The following is a 23,867-nucleotide window of genomic DNA, read 5'->3' on the forward strand; positions in this document are numbered from 1 at the left end:
AATACCATGAATCAAACTAGAAGAAATAGAGTGAGCAAGTAAGTAACCAAACCCTTTAGCAATTAGAAAATACAAAGTTGGAGCTAGATGGAAATCTGGTCAAATAGATTAAAAGAACTTGAAGGTTTCACATTGACAATTGTTAATGGTAGTAAAATCATTAACATCTCCAATAAAAAATTCCATAGACTAAAGAATGTTAGGGATGAATATCAAAGCTTGGAGCATAGCCAAAAATGAAGGTCCATTCAATTTGATCATATGCTTTGGAAAAACCAATTTTCAAAAAAAAAGTTTATAGATTGAACTTGTGAGCCCACTCCATGCCTTCCCAAAAAAACAATGATGTTTTCAAGAAAATAACTGGATTTGATTAAAAGATTTTTCTCTAATTTCACAATTAAGGGAATAAGATGTTGAATCTTGAGAGATAAGGGCTTAGCAATTATCTTTAATGATATATTAAGAAAGATGATGGGCTGCTAGTTGAAAATATCCTCAGGGTCAGCAGCTTTAGGTATGCATTTAATATTTCCTTTGTTAATGATGGCTCCTAGACTCTTAGTGTTATATGCTTCAAGATAAACTCTATGCAGGTCTTGACCAATAGACTTCTAGAGGTGCTTGTAAAATTACAAGAGAACCCATCACACCCAAGGGACTTGTCATCTACCATACAAAAGAAAACCTCCTTAAAATCCCTGATGGTGAGATGTTGCTCAATGAAAACCATTTTCTTGACTACCTGGGGGTTTGCAGTAACAAAAATACACTTTTGAAGAGCTTACTCTTAGGCAACCAAATTTCCCTAAGAAGGAAAAAAAAAATCATAATGGTGCACAAAATCTTGCATGATGTCAAGGAGGTTGGAAATAATAGTATTTCCCTACTTAATCTTTTTAATCCTAAAGTTGGTATGATGGGATTTGAGAGCCTAAAGGAATACATTAGAAGCTTTATCACCAACCTCCAACAAGTGGAGGTGAGCTTTGATTTGGGTGACCCAAGAAACATAGTTATCAGAAATTTATTTATCATGGAAAAGATTAGCAAGTTGGAATTGCAAACCAAAATCAAATAGGCTAAGGCTAAGAGGTTTAGAAGCTTTCTTGAGAGCCTTGGTATTTTCTTCATTAGAATTTTTTTATAAAAATAGCCAATTTCCTCCAATAAATGTGAATACATGTAGTGGTTTTGGTAACAACATCATTCCACCATTGAATCTAGCTTGTTTAAGAATCATGGTGTGGCTCCAAATTCCCTACATGTAGGATGTGAACAATAGTGGAAGTATGTGTCAGTATTGATGCATTTAGGAAAAATTGCATTCTAATAGATAACTAGAAAATAGTATTCTAGGAAATGGTAAAATAATTGGATAGTGGTTTGATAATGTCACATTTGATAGAGGAATGATAGGTAACTCTCGATCTTTAGAAAAGGAGGAAAGATATTGTGAAATAATCATGGCATAATAAGGTGATGGCTAGCATTAAGATTAAAAAGGTCCATTTTATTGTCCATGTAGGAGCATGCTTGTCTTTCCCCAACTATGTAGCAAAAAGAAAAAATACCTTCCTTTTTAGAAGCCAGTTCTACCATATTAAAATGGTGGCACATGGCCAAAGTAGCTCGAGGAAAATTGTTAGCCATCCAACACATAGGTTGAAATATTTCCACAATTTCATTGGGAGAATAACCATTAACTATACCAAAGGAATGATTCTTGATAGAAAGAAAAATCTAAATAATATTATGCATGGGGTTATAACAATGTAAAATAATAACAAAATGAAGATGAGGTGATAGGAGAGTAACTACACCACCTCTATGAATTTCATGTTGGGAAGAAAACATCATGTGGCTTGACCAAATGACATGACATGTAAAAGAAAGCACGAAACTTGATATTCTAACCTTATGCATACAAAGGAAATCTATTTTACCATGTCTATAACAGGTATCCTAGAAATAGTATCTTTTGGAGAGGTCTCCAGGACCTCATACATTCCACGATAAAAAATTCATGAAAACTCTTCTATATCTGCTTCATGCTCAAGGGAGGATTAGTTATTTTACAAAAAGGTAGAAACTAGGTTGAAACTAGAGGGTAATCCTTTGGGAGTGATGACTTGATACTTCTCTTATGGTTTCTCAACATGCCTGGGTGGACTACAAGAATTCCACAATTTTTTATCTCAATGGAGGATGCAAGAAGAAGAGTGTGAACCACTATATGAGTGGTATCCCTTAGTGCCACCTTGATCCCCTATGAAACAAGAGGGTCTGAAAAATATCAAACAATAAGAATTGAATATAGTTAAACCACCATTGACCTTGAAATGGTTGATGTTTGCACTCCATTCTACGAAGGAGGAGTAGAAGGTGAAGCAACATTTGACTATTTGAGGGCCAACGAAGCCGTGCCCTTTCACCCAATAGTGGTCCATTCCTTTCTCTTTTTTCCCCTTCTACTAGCTTAATACGAGCATCCTTGAGTTTGGTTTTAACCCTAGGCATTGCTAATGGGAAATAGTTGATCTTGTGTTCCAATGAATGACACCTATAATAGGTGTTTTCTAGGTTCAAATAGACTAGCTTCTGAGAGAATATGTGGGAACCAACCTAAATCTCCATAGAATCCTTGAGATCCTTGGAGAGATCAACCTCAACACAAATATGTTTTTGAGGGCATGTATTGAAAAACTTATCATGTTCCTTAGTAACAACTTTTGCAAGAGTGTTGTTGATGGACTCAATAAATGGCCAAATTAGTAAGGGGAGACTACAAAACTCAAACCACATAGGAACCTTGAGATTTGTGTCAACATAAACAATAAAATCTTGAGACTATCTTTGGAACATGAGCAAGAAGGAACAAACCAACCAAGGGTCATTGGCAAAGACCATATTAGCATAGGACAGGTTAGCAAAGAAAAATAAAAACAATCCCTTGGTAAGGTTTTGCATAGCTTCAAGGTGGACTCCATAAGGAGTCCAACACTTGGTAACCCATTCTTTGAGCATGGCTTCAACTGGAGTCCTACCCACAATATACCCTATTGAAGTATGTTGTTCTAACCATTCACATTCAACATCAAATTCTTGTAGAGGAAGGATAATTTTAGGATTACCTCATGGATGACCTCCAAGACAAACTTTCCATGATGTTTATTCAATGAAAGTGTTGTGCCTATCTAAAACAATAGCACATGCACTGATATCAACTACTGGGTCATATCTAGCTAGGGCCATTATGAACTAGTTGTAAAAACTCTCACTAAATGTAGTCTTACTAAAGGAAAACTTAGAAGGAAAGCTTAGATAGAGTATCATATGCAAGAGACACATGAAACCTTAATAGAGCAAAAAAAAACTTCCTCAATAATCTTTAATCAACTACCATTCATCATAAATTAGTAAATTATATAGTAGTTATATGAAATATTTTAGTAAAATATTAGTTATATTAGTTATTTTTATTTTTTCCTTACATCATAATGTTATGTATAAATTTTACATTTCTATTTGTATAATTGTTTTAAATGAGTTTATACTAATTTTTTATAAATTAAAAATAGCACTAAAGTGATATTATCATTAAAAACTAAATCTTTATTTGATATATAATTCATATTCTAGATAGATATTTTAGATTTTCCACAATTAAATTGAGATACTAATAGATTAAAAAGTAATTTAGTGAGAAGTTGTAAATGATAAATCTAAAGTGGTAAAAGTGATAGAAAAAACCCATAACTATATAAGAGATAAAAGGATAATTAAAGTAAGAGAGGAAAAAAAGTGACCATAAAAATGAACAAAATTTTAAAAACTAATAATTAACCACTTGGAAACTTGTAATAATCATTAATATTCCTTCTTGTTCACTCAAAGCGATGGATGTTCACAAATTTTCATTCATGTCCACTCAATGAAAAATGTTAGTAAGTAGAATTTGTACATTCATAGATAAGGGTTATTTTAGTGAGGCTTTGGATTTGCAATTGTTTTCATTTCCCTCACTATCCATTTGCTAAGAAATGTTACTTAATTACACAATAATATAAATTAATATTTTTATTTATTGATTAATTTATTTTATAAATTAAACATGATAAAATTATATTTTTCATTACCTTATTCTAAGTATTATATACCAATTGATGTGGTAAATAGTAACTTTTTTAATTATGAAGTAGTTAGGGTATTTTACACTTTGACAGGGAATTGGCATGCAATTTTATTTTTTGAGATACCTTCGAGGAGATTACTTAAAAGGGGGAGTTAATTTTTATTTTTGAATGTACATAGTTATTGGAAAGGATTTTTTTGTTTTATAATAGTTGAAGGGACTCATATTACATTTGACACAAATTGTCATTAGCTAGTGTCTTTTTGAGTTCATTATCAATAGGTGTGTTTTTGAATTTATCAATAATTGGTTTCTTTTTGAATTTATCATTAGTTGGTGTCCTTTCTAGCTTATTATTGAGTGCAATAGTTACTTTTTGTGTGGTAAGAAATCTAGGAAGTCAAATGGCCTTTTAGTTAGGGTTCCCATAAGGGGGCTTAAGCTCTATGGATTATGATCAAATTCAAAAAAAAAAGAGAGTAATAGTCATTTATACTTGTAAATTAAAAAAAAAAAAAAGAATTCATTAGAAAGTATCAATATGAAAAAACTGCACCCATCATTCATTTTTCGTTTATTTAGGTGACTAATTTCTTAATCATTTATTTAATCATTCATTTAGTCACTTATCTTTGTGTAACCTAGTAATTCTACCTGATGGCCAACTAAATAATTTATTTAGTCTATTATACATCTAAATTTTTAAAATTACCAGAATTTGATCATTTTTAATCTTATGACTAAATTTTTTATTCTTATGACTAAATTTTTTTGTCACATTGCAATTTATTTGCCAAAATTCTACTACTGTAGATTACACATTTGAATAGTTATTTTACCAGAAGTATTAAATTCCCATTAATAATAACTAATTTTCTTTTTATTGATAGCACAAAGTTTTTCCTTTTTTCATTAATAACATATACCTATCAAAATTCTTTTACTTTTTCTATTTAGGATTTAGTAAATAGTCAATCATAGTTTTGTGTCCCAATTGAATGCTTACTTGATTAGTTTGTAGATGAAGTTCCTATTTCATCTAACAAGCATTCCTTTGTAGTATTAGTTTCTTCACCTTTTCTCACCCATATTATTTTCATCGCATTCCACACTTGTTCTTTCTCTACAGTTCCTTTTCCTTTTTCAGTTTGATTACTTCCATAATTTTAACAATACTAGTACTTATAGGTGGAGTAACCATATTCTAGGAAAATTTAATATGGCATCTCAAATGATCTCCAAGGATGTGATATTCTTGATTTGTATTTAGAATTAATATTTCCTTTTCCTCTATAATTATAAAAATCTAAAAGTTTAGTTCCAAAATCTTCTAGAAAGTATTCAATCAATCTATTTTTTGGTGATCTTGATTTGCATGTTTATATTTTGTGACCATACTAATTTCACTTGTAATAGTAGCCATTGAAACTTCTTACTATTTTCCCATTATTTTTTCATGTCATGCGCTTATGATATTTGTTTCCATATATATTATACTCCTAATAGTGATTGTTGAATGGTATCATTGTTTGATCTTGTTTGTCCTTACATATATCATCTATATGGTTATACTCTCCACAATAGTGACAGATAGTATGTGGGCTTACTCTTCTCATATTCTTTTCCTTTGTCATATCAGATTTTGTAGAATTTGATGCTTCACCTTTCTCTTTCAAAATATTTATTATAGGGATCTTGTTGGAAAATAGTTTTTCCTTTTCTCTTTACCAATACTCTATCTATTTTTGGCATTCTTTCTTCAAATTTTGTAAGTCTAAAAATTACTTCCTTTTCAACTTTCAATTCATTCCTCATATCATTATTTTTCTTTTTCAAAATTTAATTTTTATTCTCAAGATTCTAACTTATTTTACTAAATTTTTTTAAAGGTAATTCTTTCTTTGTGGATTATTTCATTGTCTTGAGCTATAACTAGGTTAGTTCTAGTCATTGTCTTGCCAAAGCATCTAGATACCTTGATTTGATGTCACTTTCTCCTTTTTAGGAGTTTCTACTTTTTCCAATAGTTTAGTCAATCTGATGGCTTCAACTTCTTGGTCCCTTTTTATGAAGTTGATCCTTTTCTTTATTTCTTTATATTATTTTCAAGTGGCTCGACATTTTGCTCTAGTAGCTCTCTTATTGGACCATCTACTTCCGTAGAATTAACACTTCCTTTAGACAATTTATCTAAATCATCTAGACTCATGTAAATCCTTTCAATACATTTATTCCATTTTACAAATGAGGCTCTCACTTTATCCTTTAACTCAAAAAAGTGTCCATTCACATCTTGTAAGGCTTTGTCCAACCCTCTTTGATATTTATAGCCATCCATTATCCAAAATTGACAAACATTATTAAACTTTTCTTCTAGAACTAGAAGCATTGATACCTATTATTACTAGCTATAGGTATAGTATGGTATTGAAAAGGGGGGTTGAATCAGTAACTTGAATATTTCACTTTTAAACACATTCATTATTTTAACTGATAGTCATCTTAAGAAATTTAGCTAGTAGTTTTCTTATAAAGAAATTTGGTTTTTTGAAGGGCGCCTGAAACCCTCTACAAATAAGAAGACATATTCAATAATATGCCGTAATAGGATAAAATAAAACAACAAAAGTAAAATGAACAAAAATTCTAGTGATAAATACAATCAACAAAAGGATAGTGAGAAAAAAACAAAAAGATAGGGAAAAAAAATCATAATTCATATGGAAATTCACAACCACCTTCTCTAGTATTTCAATCTTCCCAAGAACCTCTTTGATCTCAGTCAGCTCACTATTATACTTAGAGGATTTCTTCATCTTCCTCACCCTAGTCCTTTTCCACAAGCTTTAAGTCACATCTCTAGCAACACCTTCTTTTGCAATGATCATCGCATTTTACATTTTAGTACCTTCCATCCTACTAATAAGTTCATTGACATTTTTGATGGAGGCCTTCAGGATATGGTAGCTCTAGTTAGCTATGTACCTAAAAGTAGCCTGAGTTGCATCCATAAATTAATGGTAAGATCCCACAGTTTAACTTCTAGACCATACAAGGCATCGAGGTCCAAATACTAATTGGATTCAATGATCACCCCCTCCCCACTTGCCTTCTTTCCTTCCAACAAGCTCATTCTATCCTTTATCTAAAAAATCTTGTGGAATAGCTATTTAATCAACCTGGGATTTTTCATCATATTGTACTTAGCATTGTTGAGAACATTGGTGTTATCTTCCTTGCTAAAGACACTCATGATTAACATCATAAAATCTATGATCTTGTAAAGATCCACCTTCCCTTTCAGGTCCTCATGAATTTGTAGGTTCATAGTTTCTTTGGCAATCCCATGCTGGATATCATCCATGTACAAGATTTTCCAACTAGTCACCCTCCCTTGAGAAAAGGTAGTAATAGACACTTATTATACTAATAGTTAGTGTTTCTCACTAATATCATAAAACATTCAAACTAAAATATTGAAAAACATGACCCAATGGTTTTGGTATTGTAGAAAGTCCTAGGTAAGACAAATAAACTATGGTGAGGATGATACCCACAAATCATCACTATAGTAACAAGACACCTAGTTAAAAGAGCTTTACAAAAGTGTCATTTTCTAAATGACTACACTCTATTAAAATTATCTAATACATTTCTAAGAGTATCAAAAGTCCTATTATAAAATACTCTATTGAAATATTTTATCCCACTCTTACAATATTTACCCAATTAAAGGATTTACATAAGGAGATCAAAATAGAACTAGAAATTCTTTTTAAAGGTCATGTTAAAAAAATATTTCATAATCTTGCTGATTAGCTATTTAGGAAAAAAGAATAAGAGATTTATTAGTATTTACATTTCTTCTAGTTGATAGGTCTATTTCTTGAACTAATTCTATTTTGATAGTCTGTTACGTCAATTGATCACTGATAGCTTCTTCTTTGATCCTTCATACATAACTATTCATACCAATACTACTTTTGATAGCTTCTTCTCTTATGACATGTCTTACCATGACCAAAATCTCTATTTCTTACCTTATTTATTTCTTTTATTATTTTTACTTGTTGACCTAATTAGGGTTTCTAGACTCTTCCATAAGCTTTCCTTCATCTCCCGTTTCCTTTTCACACTAATAGATATTAACTTCTTTGATATGCCAAGTCTTGTTATGTCTCTGATTGTATATTGTACTTTCATAGAACTTTCATAACTTTAACACATCACACAATATAGTATAAAGTTTTGACAAACAATTGCAAGCTACAAAAATCATACTAGTAGGGTTGTAGGATTTTGTCCAAACTAACATTATCTTTACTTGGAATGTTTTACATTTCTTCACATTATATCTCCTAAAACCACAAATTCAACAATCAAAAATATATTCTCTATTTTCCATGTAGTTTTCAATGATTCTCTTGTATCAATCCAAAAGTTATATTTTTGGCTTTTTTTCTAATTGGTCCATTTCAAATTTAATTTTTTTCTTAATAAAATCATTGATTTAAATTACTTGAATGAATTTGTTTTTAAAAAAATTTGTAGTACCAAGTGACCACTTCACTTGCACATGCATCAAAATTAAGCTATCCCATACAAAATCAAAGTTATCATTGTTTTGGATTTATCCTCTTCAACAAAGATGAGATAGATGAGTTTATTTTAATTATTTTTAATATATACCTTGGAGATCATGGTATTTTTCATCTTTTCACTATTGGTTTGTATGAATGCCAATCCATGATCACCTAAATAGTTTTGGTGTCTCTAACCTTTAACATTGCATTACACAAAGAATTCCTTATGGAAATTTAGTACATCAAAGCTATTGATTCATGTAATAAATTATTGAATATCTTATTCTTCCTTGAAATGTTTATTGAAAAATATTATATTTTTACTTACCTTCTACCATATATCCTATACACCTATCTAAAATAAAAATACTTTATTATATTTTATTATAAAAAATCACCTATCTTTAGAAAAAATAAGTGTAAACGTAAGTTGATCAACTTTGACATAATTGATATGAACAATAATTTCATCTAAGAGGCCCATCTTTCTAATCCAAATAACCTAGTATGTAACCCATACATAGAAAACAACATGTTTCTAGGCATTCCAATTGATTCTCCTCACCAAAAGAAACTTCAAGTCCTACTCTAAATTTGTTTATAAAAATTGTGCAATAAACCCCACACTTGTTGTTGGAAATTTTTCTAGTACTATAAGTTGAGTGGTTGCATTAGGCATCAAAAGATCAATCTTTTGTTGTGATAAAACTCACTCTAACAAGTGGTATCAGAGATTGGTCACAGTCTTGAATCCTCAGACCCTTGGGTAATGCTGAGGGGGAGATCATTGGAAATTTTTCCCACACTCCCTTAGGATTCCTAACAAGGGTTTAACTACCTCCTATGTACTATAAGTTGAGTGGTTATATCAGGCATTGAAAGGTCAATCTTTTGGGGCAATGACAACCCCAGTCTAACACTTGCAACAAAAACATTTTTTGGAGTCTCTCACCTACATATCAACATAATCAAATTTCTATGCACTACTCAAATTAAGTTTGAAACAAAAAAGTATTCTAAATACCATAGAAAATAACTAATTTGAGTTATTTAGAGTATTTTTATCATTTTTTATTCTCCATAAAAATGTTATTAAGTAGTTTCATATCCTTAAATTTTTTATTATCAATAGACCCTAAAATGGTAGCAACACAAATTGCATTTCTATGTACCAATTAAACATCCTTTTGAGCATTGATAACATAATATCCCTCCCTCATCATAACCTCATATTATTATCCCAATAATCATGTAAAATAATGTGACAAGAAAAATCAATTACTATTACCAAAAACTATAGAGGCTAGCTAATTTTTTTAAAATTCTAGGAAAAGAAATAATGTAGAATTAGTTATAATTGGACTTGGACATTGGTATTGGTCACAATATGGGGATTTTCATAAGGCCACGCTTGACCTTTTCTATTATTTTTGCACTTGAGTTTCAATGCAAGGAAAATAAGAATTATAGCCTATAAGTATCCTAGAATCTTAATTCTAAAGACTTCTCTTAAACATAAATAGATGCATAGAATATTCAAACAATTATGTTCGTAGACCAATCATGAAATTTTTGTTCACAAATCAAGTTAAACACCATTTTAACACCCAAAATTTAGCATGTATAAGAAGGAATAACTTATAGAATTGATTGATTGTAAACTACCCATGATTTGGAACTCTATTTAGAAATTAAAGTTTATATTTAAATAGCCAATACCATTACCACAAAAATATAAACCTAATTAAGTACATTGTTACTCTAGAGAAATACATACAATAAAATAGAAAATTTAATTTCATAAAATATATCTTATACAAAAGATCTATCAAGATGCAAATTTTAATGACCTCTAAACTATTCCTGAACTCTTATCTTGGTTCTATTGTACAAGAATTTTTTTATTGATTCTCCTTGCCTTATGTCAATTTCTTTTAACAAATACAATAGCATTGAAGTTGTTTAATATTTATTTCAAATGTACAAATATTAATAGTACAAATAAATTAGGTAGTGGCTATAGAAGAGGATCATGTGTCTATTTATTAATTATTTTTAAGAAATACTTAGTTTATTCACAATATCTCAACTTTATCTTTTTACAAATTTAAATAGATAATTCTCATTCACCTCTAATTGCATGATCCTTTTGAGAGGTTAATTAAGGTATCAAGGTAATGAAAGCTAGTGTGAGACAAACTTAAAACATATAGAAAATGGAAGTATAAATACTTTGGGCTTATTCAACATTTATCATTTTTAACTAAAAATATTACAGGTCAAAGAACTTAACCTTGACTTTCAAAATAGAACAAAAAATAAAAGCACAACACACACATTCTTATGGAGAGAGCTAAGAGAAGCTAAATACAAATTATTCCCTAGTAGGGATGTGTTTTTTTTACATTGAATGGGAAGTCTACTACATGCCAAAGGGCATAGTGAGATGAGAATAATGAAAAATATAGACTATGTATTGCATAGGGATGAAACTCAATATTTTATTTTTGTTAGATAAAAGGATGTATGTTGTAGTTAACTAATGCAAAGTATATCGATAGAAATATATTCCATACAAAAGAACAAAAATCATATATAAAATTAAAACAACACTTAGCCATGATTTGAGAACCATTTACTCACAACTATTTATAGTATGGAAAAAGTTTTAAATTACAAGAAATCTCGAAGGAGAATCCTAGATTGAGTAACTAGATAATGTACAATTATTATGAATAATATGCATATCCTCTTTCCAATGCACGTATTAAAAAACTTAATTATTAGTTAGTTTAACTTCTAAAGTGACTTGAGAATTTGTCTGTGAATGCAAAAATATTATGTAAAGTTACTTCTAACCTTCAAAAAATGTTGAAGGACATTTTAATATAAGAGAGAAATTATAATTTAAAGATATGGTCTGGTATAATACTTTCATTATAATTTTAAACCCTTGCTTCTACAATAGTAAAAGTAGTCATTTGATAATAGAAAACCATGCGCTACTTTTATTTTTGATGTTGCTAGTGTACTATTTCAAATTTTCCTATGAAGGAGGTGCAAGCATTACATTTATATTTATATATTAGATAGTAAAATTTATCTATTCATATACATAAAAGATAGTTTAATTTATAGTATCATATATGGATCTAATTATATTTTTGTGTACACAAATTTCTAAACTTTTAAATATGAAAGTTTATACCAAAAGTGTAGGGGAAGCACAAGATTACATCACTTGAACTTATATAGAATACCTTATAAGTTTGTGTGTATAATCAAATAAATAAAGAAGTTAAATTTTTAATTACATATACTATTTTATTAGATTTTTAACCTACTAGTTAGCTAATCCTAATTCATTTAGTTAGTATATGGAGATATCCTTCTAGTAATGTGAATATGTGTGGACATAATTTTCCTGTTTCTTCTATCATTTTAATGAGACAAGACTTTTCTAAATGATACTAATATCGCATGAAAGATAGAGTTTTAAAAACAATATAGTTAACTATATTCATTTTTCAATAATATCTAAAATAGACACATACATACATAAACGATAATTCTTATCACTCTTAAATATCAATAAATCACTTTGCACTACCTAAAATTGAAGTATCAAATTTTGAATTTTAATTGATTTCGAATCAAACGAAGGACTAAAAATAACTAAGGTGGCTCGAAAATAGTTTTTTAGTAAAATCATTAAATTTTTTGGTTCGTGAATATTTTAATGTTAGGTATTGATATGAAATATTGTATGTAGGGGTAACTTAAGGCGTAAACTTCAATATGTTATATGCTCTATAGATCATAGTATATATCCCAAGATGTTTAGAAAATTTTCTTGATGTACTGTGGTGTCATTTATTTGTGAATTTGAACACCGTTTTAGTGCATATTTATTTTTGTTAATCATTGGAAACTTAAAAAGTTTCCCTATATCTAGTGTACATAATTTTTTGTTATTAACCTATTTACTCATATTGGTATAGTGATATATCATACATATTATACGCTGCTTCTTTTCCTAGGATTTTGTTTAAGTTTAGGTCTTGAAACTCACAAGCTCTGTAATTATCTCCAACTATACTTAGATTGTATTCGGAGACCAATATATTATGTTAATTAATTTATTTTACTTTCTTAGAATTTTTTTTTAGTCTAAGGCTTTTGGTCCTTAGTTCTAGTTACATTCTTGTGAAAGTGATTAACATTCAGTTCCTAGGGTTTAGTTTAGCCTTGTAATTTGTAAGGTCACTCCTCGCATGTACTTATTCAATATGATTTTCTTTGTTAAAACTATTGTAGGAGATTGGAACAGATATGAAGTAATGTTTTATGTTGTGATTGTCATAATGGAATTAAGAGTAGTTGGTACATCCATGTTTTAATACTCAGTGATTTGAGAACTACTACATTATCTCAACTGTTTAAACATTAAAATTTCACTAACAAAGATATGAGGCATTTTCACCTAATGGTAAGGATGTTGATTTTGGTACCTCAATGATTAGGTTTTATCCTTTCAGACAATTCAGTATTCCTTAATTGGTGATGTTTGTGATGTTAGGTATATCCATGCCTAACGATGATTATTCTAGCATTTTTAAATCTGAATTAATAAATAAGTTATGTTATTTTGATTATGTGATTATTGATGATTAAATGTGGGTAGAAATAAATTAAATAGTTAATTATATGAAAGATTCATGTTTTGATTTATGTAACTATTTGTTGGAATATTCAAATAGGAAGAGTAATTCGGAGGTGGGGTGAATCAGAAGTACGACACATTTCACCTCATTCAAACCTTTAAACATATAACTAAAAAATAAAATGCATGCATGTAAATATATAAAGTAAATCACATGTAATAACAAATAATAGTAGAATTGATAACCCAAAAACCCTCTAGGAATAAGAAGGTAAAACTGGGGTGGCAATGATACCCACAAAAATCACTGCAGCAATAATAGTTCAACCACTTCTAATGATTTGCCTTGTGAAAGGCTTGCCCTATTAAAGGCTTTACGTTGTGTCAATAGTGACCTGATTAGAGGATTTACAAAAACTTTACATGAATGTCACCCTATTAAAGGATTTACAATAGCTTGTTAAATCCACCTAATACATAGGATTTTCAATCACCTTCTCCAAAGGTTCTCCTACCTAGCTGTTAAGCTAACCTATCAATATAGGATTTTAGCATCTAGTAAAATTGTAAGAAAGTATTAGAAAATTTGACCTGATAGTATGCAATCTCTAATTTCTTGATTCAGGCACTTGATCTTCTCTCCTTGATCTTGAACCTCTGAGATCTGATGTCTGATCATGTTCCTTGTCCCTAATGTTGTTTCCATCATTGCTCTATTTCTCTAAGTCTTTCCTTCTTCACTCTAATTTTTTTTTATATAATCTTCCCATACATTATTCTTATCCTCTTATGCAATGGGTTTTTCACCTCCTTTTAAAGAATGTGAAGACTTAGGGTTAGGTATGGAACTACGATCCATATTGAATGTCAAATTTTTGCTCATACCTTGTATTTTTCTCATTGGTTGCATGTCTCCATTTTTCTTATTGGCTAAATGTAGAATTCATAGGGAATGTAAATTATTCATCCTTATCCTTTTCCCTTTTTGAAATATCTTTGTGTTGACTTTGAAAATGCTTTACATTTGAGTTTGTGAAGGCACAAACTCATATGTTGATTCTGTGTTACTTGGCACTTACTGGACTACTAATGCTTGACACATAATATCCTAGATTGCTTGGCATCAACTACACTCTATCTCCCTTGACACATATATGATTCTAACTTACTCGACATATACAACATTTTGGCTTCCTCAGCACATACCATGACTTGGCACCTATATATCACTTGATACTGATATACTTCTCAGTACTTGAAGTCACTCGACACTTATTGAAATACTAACTCAACACACATTGTGGCTCAACATACATGGTATACTCAGCTTCAATACAAAAAGTGATTAAGTGTGTTGATGCTCAAATCTCAAAACTTTTTAAGGGCTAACAATCTCCCCCTTTGACATGAGTGTCAAAAACACTTAGCTAGACATTTATTCATCTATCCTTATGAATGTCTTTTCTACATTTTTTCAAAATTTGTTTAAAATATCTTAACTCCCCCTGACTAGTTTGAACCTTTTCATTTTGCAATCAAAATTATGTGCTTACTATGCTTGATACTCTTTATCTTCTATCTTGTACCTGTATTCTATACCTATGCCTCTATATCTACTTATGGAATTTTTGCATTTGCATCAGAGCTATATTCCATATGAGTGCCAAAATTTCAAAATTTTGTATCTCCCCCTTTTTTTGTATCTCAAAATTTATATCTTCATCAAAATATATATCTCCCCCTTACTGTCAAAATGTTCAAAATTTTGTATCTCCCCCTCTTTATTAATTCTTCCCCATTTATTAATTCTCCCCCTTTTTGACACTAATGTCAAAGGGTTCTAAGGAGTAATACCATATTTAGCCAAAATATTATTGTTTACCTCCATTATTGTTTTTAGAGCTGGATCTCAATTCTCAAAAGCTATGTCTAATGACTTGTGGTAGATGACAATCTCTGCAGCAAGTAGAAAGATTTGGATCTTTCTTTAATATTGTCTCAGCATAGAATTGTTCCTTATGGAGGACTTCTAAATGAGGGGTTATGAAGGACTAGATCTACATTAATTTAGCCTTTATATTTTCCTCCTCAGCAGTTAATATAGCTAATTTCCTTTGTGTGTGAAGCGATTGTGCAAAATGCTTCTCACTCTGAGCTGGATCTCTAGGTAATTGTATGCTAGAGATTTTCAAGTTCCTCTCCAAGCTCATTATTCTTTGATTTGTTTCTTGTTTGAAATTTGATAAGTCATACAGCTTCCTATATAATGAAAAAATATTTTCAAGAACAATTTTGGCCTTATCTATTGTCTTGCCCAACTCTACCTATTCAAGTGCAATGCCACTTGATGTCTTTTCATTAAACTTTCCCTGAAAATTTCTTTCTAACCATTCCATGAGTTTGACATTGGTGTCCTAGTCCTCATTTTTCACCTGGTCAACTATGTCTGATAGTTGCTCAATTATTTGGCTTTCCTTCATGAAGTGCTTGCCTGTGTTTAAACTCTTTTCTTAATATCTCCTGCCTCATCCTTCTATCCAATGCATTTTGCATTTCAGTCATTTATGCTATTGTGATAGTTTTGGAATCATAGGAGGGTATCACAATCTCTTCATCTAATTCAAGGTCTCCATAGTGAAGTACCCTGGCCACTCTTGTTCAAGTCAAGCCTGGTGTTGTAAATTGCAAGGGGATAGCATCAGTGCTTGACTTTTGAATGGTCTTAGTAGGAGTGCCAGTCTAAATGGTAGCCTACTCCTTCCCCTTTGCTACATCTTCTTTTTCACCTAATTTCCTCTCCTCTACACTTGGCATCTAAACATTATCACATGTTGCACTTGGTGGAGGTGGTGGTGGTAGCATCAAAACTTTAGTACTAGTAGCAGTGTACGTGTAAAGTTTCTCCTTTGGCTTCACCTTTTCTTTTTGTGGTGTTGCTATAGCTTTTTGTAATTCATCTACACTCACCAATATAGGGCTTGTACACAATTGTTCCTATAGAGTATATTGTTGAAGGATCTTTTGGAGATCCTCTATAGTAAGTGGATTGATGTTCTGAGGTGTCTTTTTAGGAACATCCTTTATGATTACTATTTTTCTAAGTGGAGGGATTACATGATGTGGACTAGGAGGTGGAAATTGTGTGTCTTGTATACTCTATTCATCTTCTTGCTACTGGTTAGATGTTGCCATAGTTTCCTCTCTCTTTTCTAATTCCTCCTCTTCTTTCTCTTTATTCTCCTTTTCTCCTTTCTCTTCCTCACCTTTCTTTTCCTCTTCCTTCTTTTCCTCTTCCTTTTCTTTCTCTTCTCCTTTCTACTCTTCTACCCTCTTATTGGCATTGGTTTCTACCTTATTAGTTTCCTCCACTCTATCATCAATAATCTTGTATATTATTTTCTAGATTTTTCTAGATTTAGTTACTACATCTACAATTTTGTTTTGAAGAATGAAAAAAACTCTATATTTGGGTGAAAAATTCCCATTATGTTTCTTATTAGCCTTGGTTATTTGAGCCTTTGAAATATCAGGCTTTACTTGTGCTAGGGTAGATTCTCTAATTTCCTTTTCCATATTCAAACAATAATGCCACTTATCCTCTACTATTTCATATATTTACTTTGGCATTGTGTTATACAGCTCTAGAGGTGTGTTTTTGAATTTTGAAATCATGGCATACACAGATTCCTCTATCTTATTCTACTCTTCCCTACTAAGCTTATCGAAATTTAAAAGATTTAAATCATTTAGATCTGCATTTCTAATCTTATTACAAAGTATTTCAATTGCATATTTTGGAGGATGACTTACGACTTTGAATTGGCTTATATCCTCATCATCTATATCTAGTTGAGCCACATATCTTCTTCTTTTGTTGGAATCTTCAGCTGGCTAGGCAGTGGCTTTCTTCTTCACCTTTACTACCTCTTCGGCTTTTTGAGTTGATTCTCTTGTTGTGGCCCTTTTCATTGCTGGCTTAGTTGGAATTGGATTCATTTTAGCTTGCCTTGTGACCTTCTTGGGCTTTGGCTGAACTGTAGGCTAAGTTTTTGCTTTTCTTTTCTTCTACTAGGAAGGTGTAGGTGCTTCCTTGAATTCTTCTTCCTTGGAACCTTCTTCTTTATCTTCTCCAAGGCCTTGTGTCAGCTCAATTGGCCCTTTCCCTTGCTCTTGTTCACCTTCTTATTCACTATCACCTTCTACTTCTACTTCTTCATCTTTGCCTTCAATCTCCATTCCAAATGTCTTATTTATTTTGCTTAGCATTTTTTCTTTCTTTTTGATGACTAAAGTAGTTTTTATCTATGTTTCAATTTTGGACTTGACCACATCATAAGTCTCAAAGTGAGGAGCTTCTTTATCATTTTCTTCTACAAGTAAAGCAGTAATTGCAGTTGAAGCTTGGTCTACATCAAGCTCATATCTAAGTGGCCTAAGCCATCTTACTCTAGGTATCATTGCTTGTGTATAGGTGTAATCTATATCAACCAAGAAACAAATATTATTTGCATGTTTCTCAACTATTGATACCGGTATCCTCATTCTTTGTTTCATGGACTTCTTGAATCCCCCAAAGTAGCTTGTCATCTGAACATCAAAATTGTCTTCCATTTGTTCAATAAACTCATTCATTTGGGTGACTACTGACTTATTTGAGTTCTAGATCACCTTTCCAATTGAAGGGAATTCTTCCATCACATAAAAGAATATTCATATGAGAACCAAGCCAAATTTTCATTGTGCACCTTTTGATCTCCTTATAGCTCCTAAGTTCTCATTGATTTGCTGCAACATAAGTTCAGCTAAATCATAGCTATGATCCTTCTTCACCAGTTTATATGCCACATCAACAACTATGCAAGGTGTAATTTTTAGTCTATTGGATTGATAGAATTTATATGAAATTAACCTCACAACATATTCAAGTAGGGGTTTAGCCATAGTGTTAATAGACATTCCCCTATTGTTCCATTTTCCACCTGTGTTCTTCTCAATTACTTCCTTCTTATGACTTCTCAAAGTATTTGGCTGATCTAGGGTTGGGAAAACAGTAACCCTATGCTAAATCCCCTTTGTAATCTTGATAGGTCTTGTCTCTAGCCATAGACATCCATCATGAATTCAACTTAGAACAATGCAAATCCATTCTATTTTGAACATCATAGGAAAAACTAGAATTTTGGTCAGACCCTTCTTTTCAACAATTTGAAACTTGTCCTTCAGTATTCCATTGTTACACAGCTTATGATAGGTATGAAATATTTATAAGTCTCTTATAGCACCAATTTTTCAATTGTAGCACTTCATAATGTCTTGAACCATAATAACATTGAGTGGAATGACAAATAATGCACCAGTTGGGTCATTTCTATAGGGAACATTGGGTATTGGACTAAATTCAAGCTGTTTAACTTCATTGCTGACCAATTGAATCCCATGGTCTTCCTTAGCCTTAGGGTTTCTAGATCTAGAGGCTATTTTACCCAATCTAGTTCTTTAAAATGTATTAAAATTGTAACTCTATGTAGCTCAAGACTTGATAAATACGTTTGAATCGATGCATTCATGTTGAATCTTTATTGAAATTGTTGCAATTGAGAATAAGTGCAATGCCCCACCTAGAGATCCTTGGAACAAAGATTCAATACAAGCCAAGATTATTTATTTACAAGTATGAATACACATGTCAACAAAATATAGGGATTAGATAGATCACAATGGAAGACTTCACCAACAATCTGAGCAACCAACGAATCTCCAAATGCCACTACCATACAAAATGATTGATGACAAAGAACACATAACTAGATTTGAATCAAACACATTTCAAATTCAAAATGTAACAACAAAGGACTCAAGAACACCTAAGAGGGTACCCCATAAAAAAACTCACAAAAAGTTTAGATCAAACTGAAAAGTGCCTGTTGCCCGCCCACATAGGTCTTTGCAAAAATCCAAGTGATACTTTAATACAAAACTAAAATGTATCACGTGGCATTCCTAAAGAGGGAGGGTGACACTTTTAGGGATTGGGTGATAATTCTCTTGAGGGCATGCAATAATTTAAGGGTATTGTACGATAGTTCTTACAAGGAGGTTCCATACTAGAAAGTGTCATACGATATTTCTCCAAGAGGCATGCGATAGAATCAAGGGATGCACAATAGATCTCCATTGAGCATGTGACACAATATTCTATTGCTCCATGCTAACATAGGGTCACCAAGGAAAAGAGAGAAAACTACTCTAAGGGTCAAAACAAGGAATGAAATGGGAAAAAAAACTTCCACACTGGGGAGTACCGGATCCACATAGATCGAGGAGTGAACACTTGAGTGCATAATCAACAATATGTCAAGGAATAAGAAAGAGGAACATCTATCCATCTATACCAAAGCAGTAAAGAACGTACTAAAAAAAAACATCACAGTGAAAATAAGCAACATCACAATGTATAGAAATAACATCACAATAACTGAACAACCAAACTAAGTACATGGTTCCTCCCAACCGTCAATAGCATCATAAGACCATGATGGATCCTAGCCATCCCCAGTGCATAACATCCCAAGCCAGTGACCAGATTGTGAGTAGTATCATAATAGGGATGTCACTACTAAAACACGCTACAATATAAGCATAAGAAAATCTAACATGATAGTAGTAAAGCATAAGATAATCCTACCAGTAGATAACATCACCTATCACATGCTAATCATCAATACAAGGAAATCTAAAATGCTAAACTAATAAGCAATAGATAATCCAATAAAACAATTCACATCATCTAAACATGATATCCAAGCATTTCAATGAAAGCATAAATCACAAGAAAGCATACTTCATAACATGAAGTATCAAGTGAAAACATCCAGCAATGGTTGCATTAGGATAAAAGACTATCTCTATACATCAGTCCCTAGTAGTGGTGAAGGTAGTTATGCCTCCCAACCATGTGGCACCTGTAAGTCCACACCTATCATACTAATGGAGATAATGATCCAACCAACACACATAAAGCACAAAATCCAAGGTAATCACTCATGCCAGATAATATGATGGCTGTGACCAAGAACCTAAGATAATGCAAGGAGTATAGGTCCTGGTCAGACACTCAAAAGGCTACTAAGTAGGGGTTGACATCAGGGAGAGTCAGTTGGCATCGACAAGCTCAGGCTCAAAACTATGCAGATTCAACTCCCTCAATGGAACACTCATACACTATGTAGATTCAACAACCTCAAAGGAAGGCTCATACACTGGAGCACTATTTTATTATCTTTAGTTTTATTAACATACACACATTTTATTTAGTTATCACTTACTTAAGACTTCCTCTACCAACCCTATGGCATCATTACACTAGGCTACAAGATAGAAGCCCCCTCCATATGCTACCCTACCCTACCCATGCTCATCCTATGCCAAGTGCCTATGGGAATTCATACTCTAAACCCAACCCCTATGATCATAAGATTTGGAAAATCCATGGAAGATCGAGCCTTACATGTCACCCAAAAAATGTACATGCAAGTATTTGCGTGTGGCACACCACCATCACAGAGATCATAACACAAGGTCTGCATGAGAACACAATGCAAAAGAAAACACCCAACTGAAAGCAACACAAGAGGATGAAATCACTCAACCAGCCTCAATTCAGGAGTGTGGATTCTACAAGAATCTCAATGATGCAACAAGACCAAACATCATGAACTCACTCAACTGGCCTCAATTCAAGAGTATGGATCCTAATGTCCATGAAACAATAACAAAGGTCCAAAGAACCAAAACAACAGGTATAAAATCACTCAACTGAACACAATGTCAAGAGTACAAATATGACATGCATCCCAATGCAAACATAAAAGTACAATGAAGGTCCAATAGACATCCAAATGGATGATCTAGGTCCACCACCCAACTCATGCCAAGAAAACTCGAGAAATTAAGGTGGCATGGAAAACAAGGTAAAAACTCCAAATTTTGGAAAATTTTTGAAATTAAAACCCATTTGACCTTTGAGTACAAAATCTCTGAAAATCCAAAAATAATCAAGTTTGAAAACCGTATGCAAAAATGCCCAAAATAATGACGTAAAGCCCCAAACCCTCATCTCAAAAAATAGGGAAACGTTTGTACCTTCCCAACTAGGTAGAATTAATTTATAGAAATGAAGGGCAACACTAGTTCTTAGCCTCCAAACAAATGGATACAAAAATAGAAGCAGAAATAAAGCCAAAACAATAAAAGAAGAAAGCCCTACCTCATAGCCAAAAGGGAAAAATAGGAATCTAAACCATAAAATAAATAACTTGCTAAAGTAGCTGAAAATCACAGCAATCCTAGGTTTTCTCAAGCCAAATCCAATCAGCTCAACCTCATGACGATCCCACACCCGTAGCTCCCATAATGAACAAAACAATAAATCCTCATGAAGAGGATTTTCGGTTTTACCCTCCAACATTTTAATTCAAAAGTGAGAAATAAGGAATTTCATATATTTTTGGATATTTATTCACTTTTCAAGTGAATAATCGATTAGGGCAAATAACTAGCCAACCTAGTTAAACCCCGAATTGATACAAATGAAAATAGGCTATTCCTATAAATAGGAATTCATCTATGGAAAAGCTGCCAAAAACTAAAATAAGTCAATTAAAAAACCCAAAAACCTAAAAACCCAAAAACACATAAATTTCCTTAACAACTCTCATGACAAAGCGAACCTTTAAATGCACAGACACACTCACTGGTCTAATCACATAATGCAAATGAGTTCATATTTAATAATCACCTAAAGGTTTAATTTAAAAATTGAATTAAGGATACATCAACCATACAAGGATGACATTGGTAAAATATGAATGGTTGAATCACTAACTCCATGTGCCACAACCAGGGATAAAAACACGATCAAGTGCAATTGCATATATTAACATAGCCAAAGCTATAAATGCATTAAATCACCTAATTTTACCATTTATTTAATTATATCAAAATAATCTATTTACATCACTCATGTTCACATAAAGCATAACAATGTAGGAATGAAGTAAATAACCATAGCATTAAATCCATCACATAACATAATCAGTGATATGTCCATTTATTAGACAACAGTTATCATCATAAAACACATTGTCATCTCAAAATGGCATCATCATACAATATTATCAACTAACCCACATAGTAGTCTAACATCTATGATACTAAAATCAAAGTATAACATGCAACCCTCAGGTCCTCTCAAATGTAAAACATAACATAAGTAACAAATATCTCTTAGATCAAAATATAATAAGATAAATGTCTGCAACACATAACCAAATAATCCAACATGGAAAAACCATTTCTAATCATTTAAGTATTTAATAGTGGTTGTAAAAACAACACAAAAAGGCACTTAAAACACATAAGAGAACACAGTCATAAATATGACTAACTACTGCTATAGGAACCTAGTCCAGTGTAGCATGGTAATAGTACATAGTGCAATCTCTGCACACATCTTAGGGTAATCACAGAACAACCTCATGATATCACATTGATCCTGGTAACCACTGGCACAAACCTTAGTGAACTAGAAATCACATCATAATCTCATAAATTAGCCAAGAGCAATAATCAAAGTAACAGATACAGAAACATATATCAAACCACCTCTATGGTGTAAGCCACTCATGGTCACAATCATGTTCCTACACAACAATAGACCAACAAGGTTTCATCCATTAGGATGACTTATAGAAGTCAAATGGGAGAGGCACTACATCATCCCCCCCAAAGACTAGGCTTACTCCTAGAATCCTACAATCCAAGAATAGAAATTGAAACTCACCAAGAGAAAAATCAAAACTGAGCAATAGGAATGACTCACTGACTCCTTCACAAGTCCAACCAAATCACTCCCACATTCTCAAACCATCTCGTTAACCCCCAAATAGGTTAACCATAAAAGAATAGGTGTCAAACAGGCACAAGGTCCTCCAATAAGGAACCTTCTGTGCATTAGGAAAAAAACCATCTAGCCATAAATTTAGCAATACAAGGTAAGGAAAAACCCACTCTACCTTGTCAATAGGTGCCTAAACTAAACATGCACCTAGCACATGACTACAAAACCAGGTCAACACACTACACACTCCCAAAAGAGTTGGAATCATGGGGAATAACCATCCACAAATTCTCAAGAATACTGTCATGTCACACATGAGCGTCCTTGAATCCATGTAAACTAACTCTTTGAAGAAAGTGGATGATAGTTTACCAACAAAATTACAAACTCCAAAAGATTAATCACCACTAAGCATAGGAGCACAATAACTCTCCAAGGTACAAAAGCTCAACTATCACTGGGAACTAGGTTTACACAACCCAACTAGACAAGATATCACCTCTCCACAAGGTTCCAAAGACTTTTGTTAGTGGGTACAATCATTTAAAATCCTCATACCAACACATAATATGGTCACATGTGTCCAAT

The sequence above is a fragment of the Cupressus sempervirens genome, chromosome 10 (assembly GCF_028749045.1).
Source record: "Cupressus sempervirens isolate cs-2001-9-10 chromosome 10, ASM2874904v1, whole genome shotgun sequence".
Classification (NCBI taxonomy): Eukaryota; Viridiplantae; Streptophyta; class Pinopsida; order Cupressales; family Cupressaceae; genus Cupressus; species Cupressus sempervirens.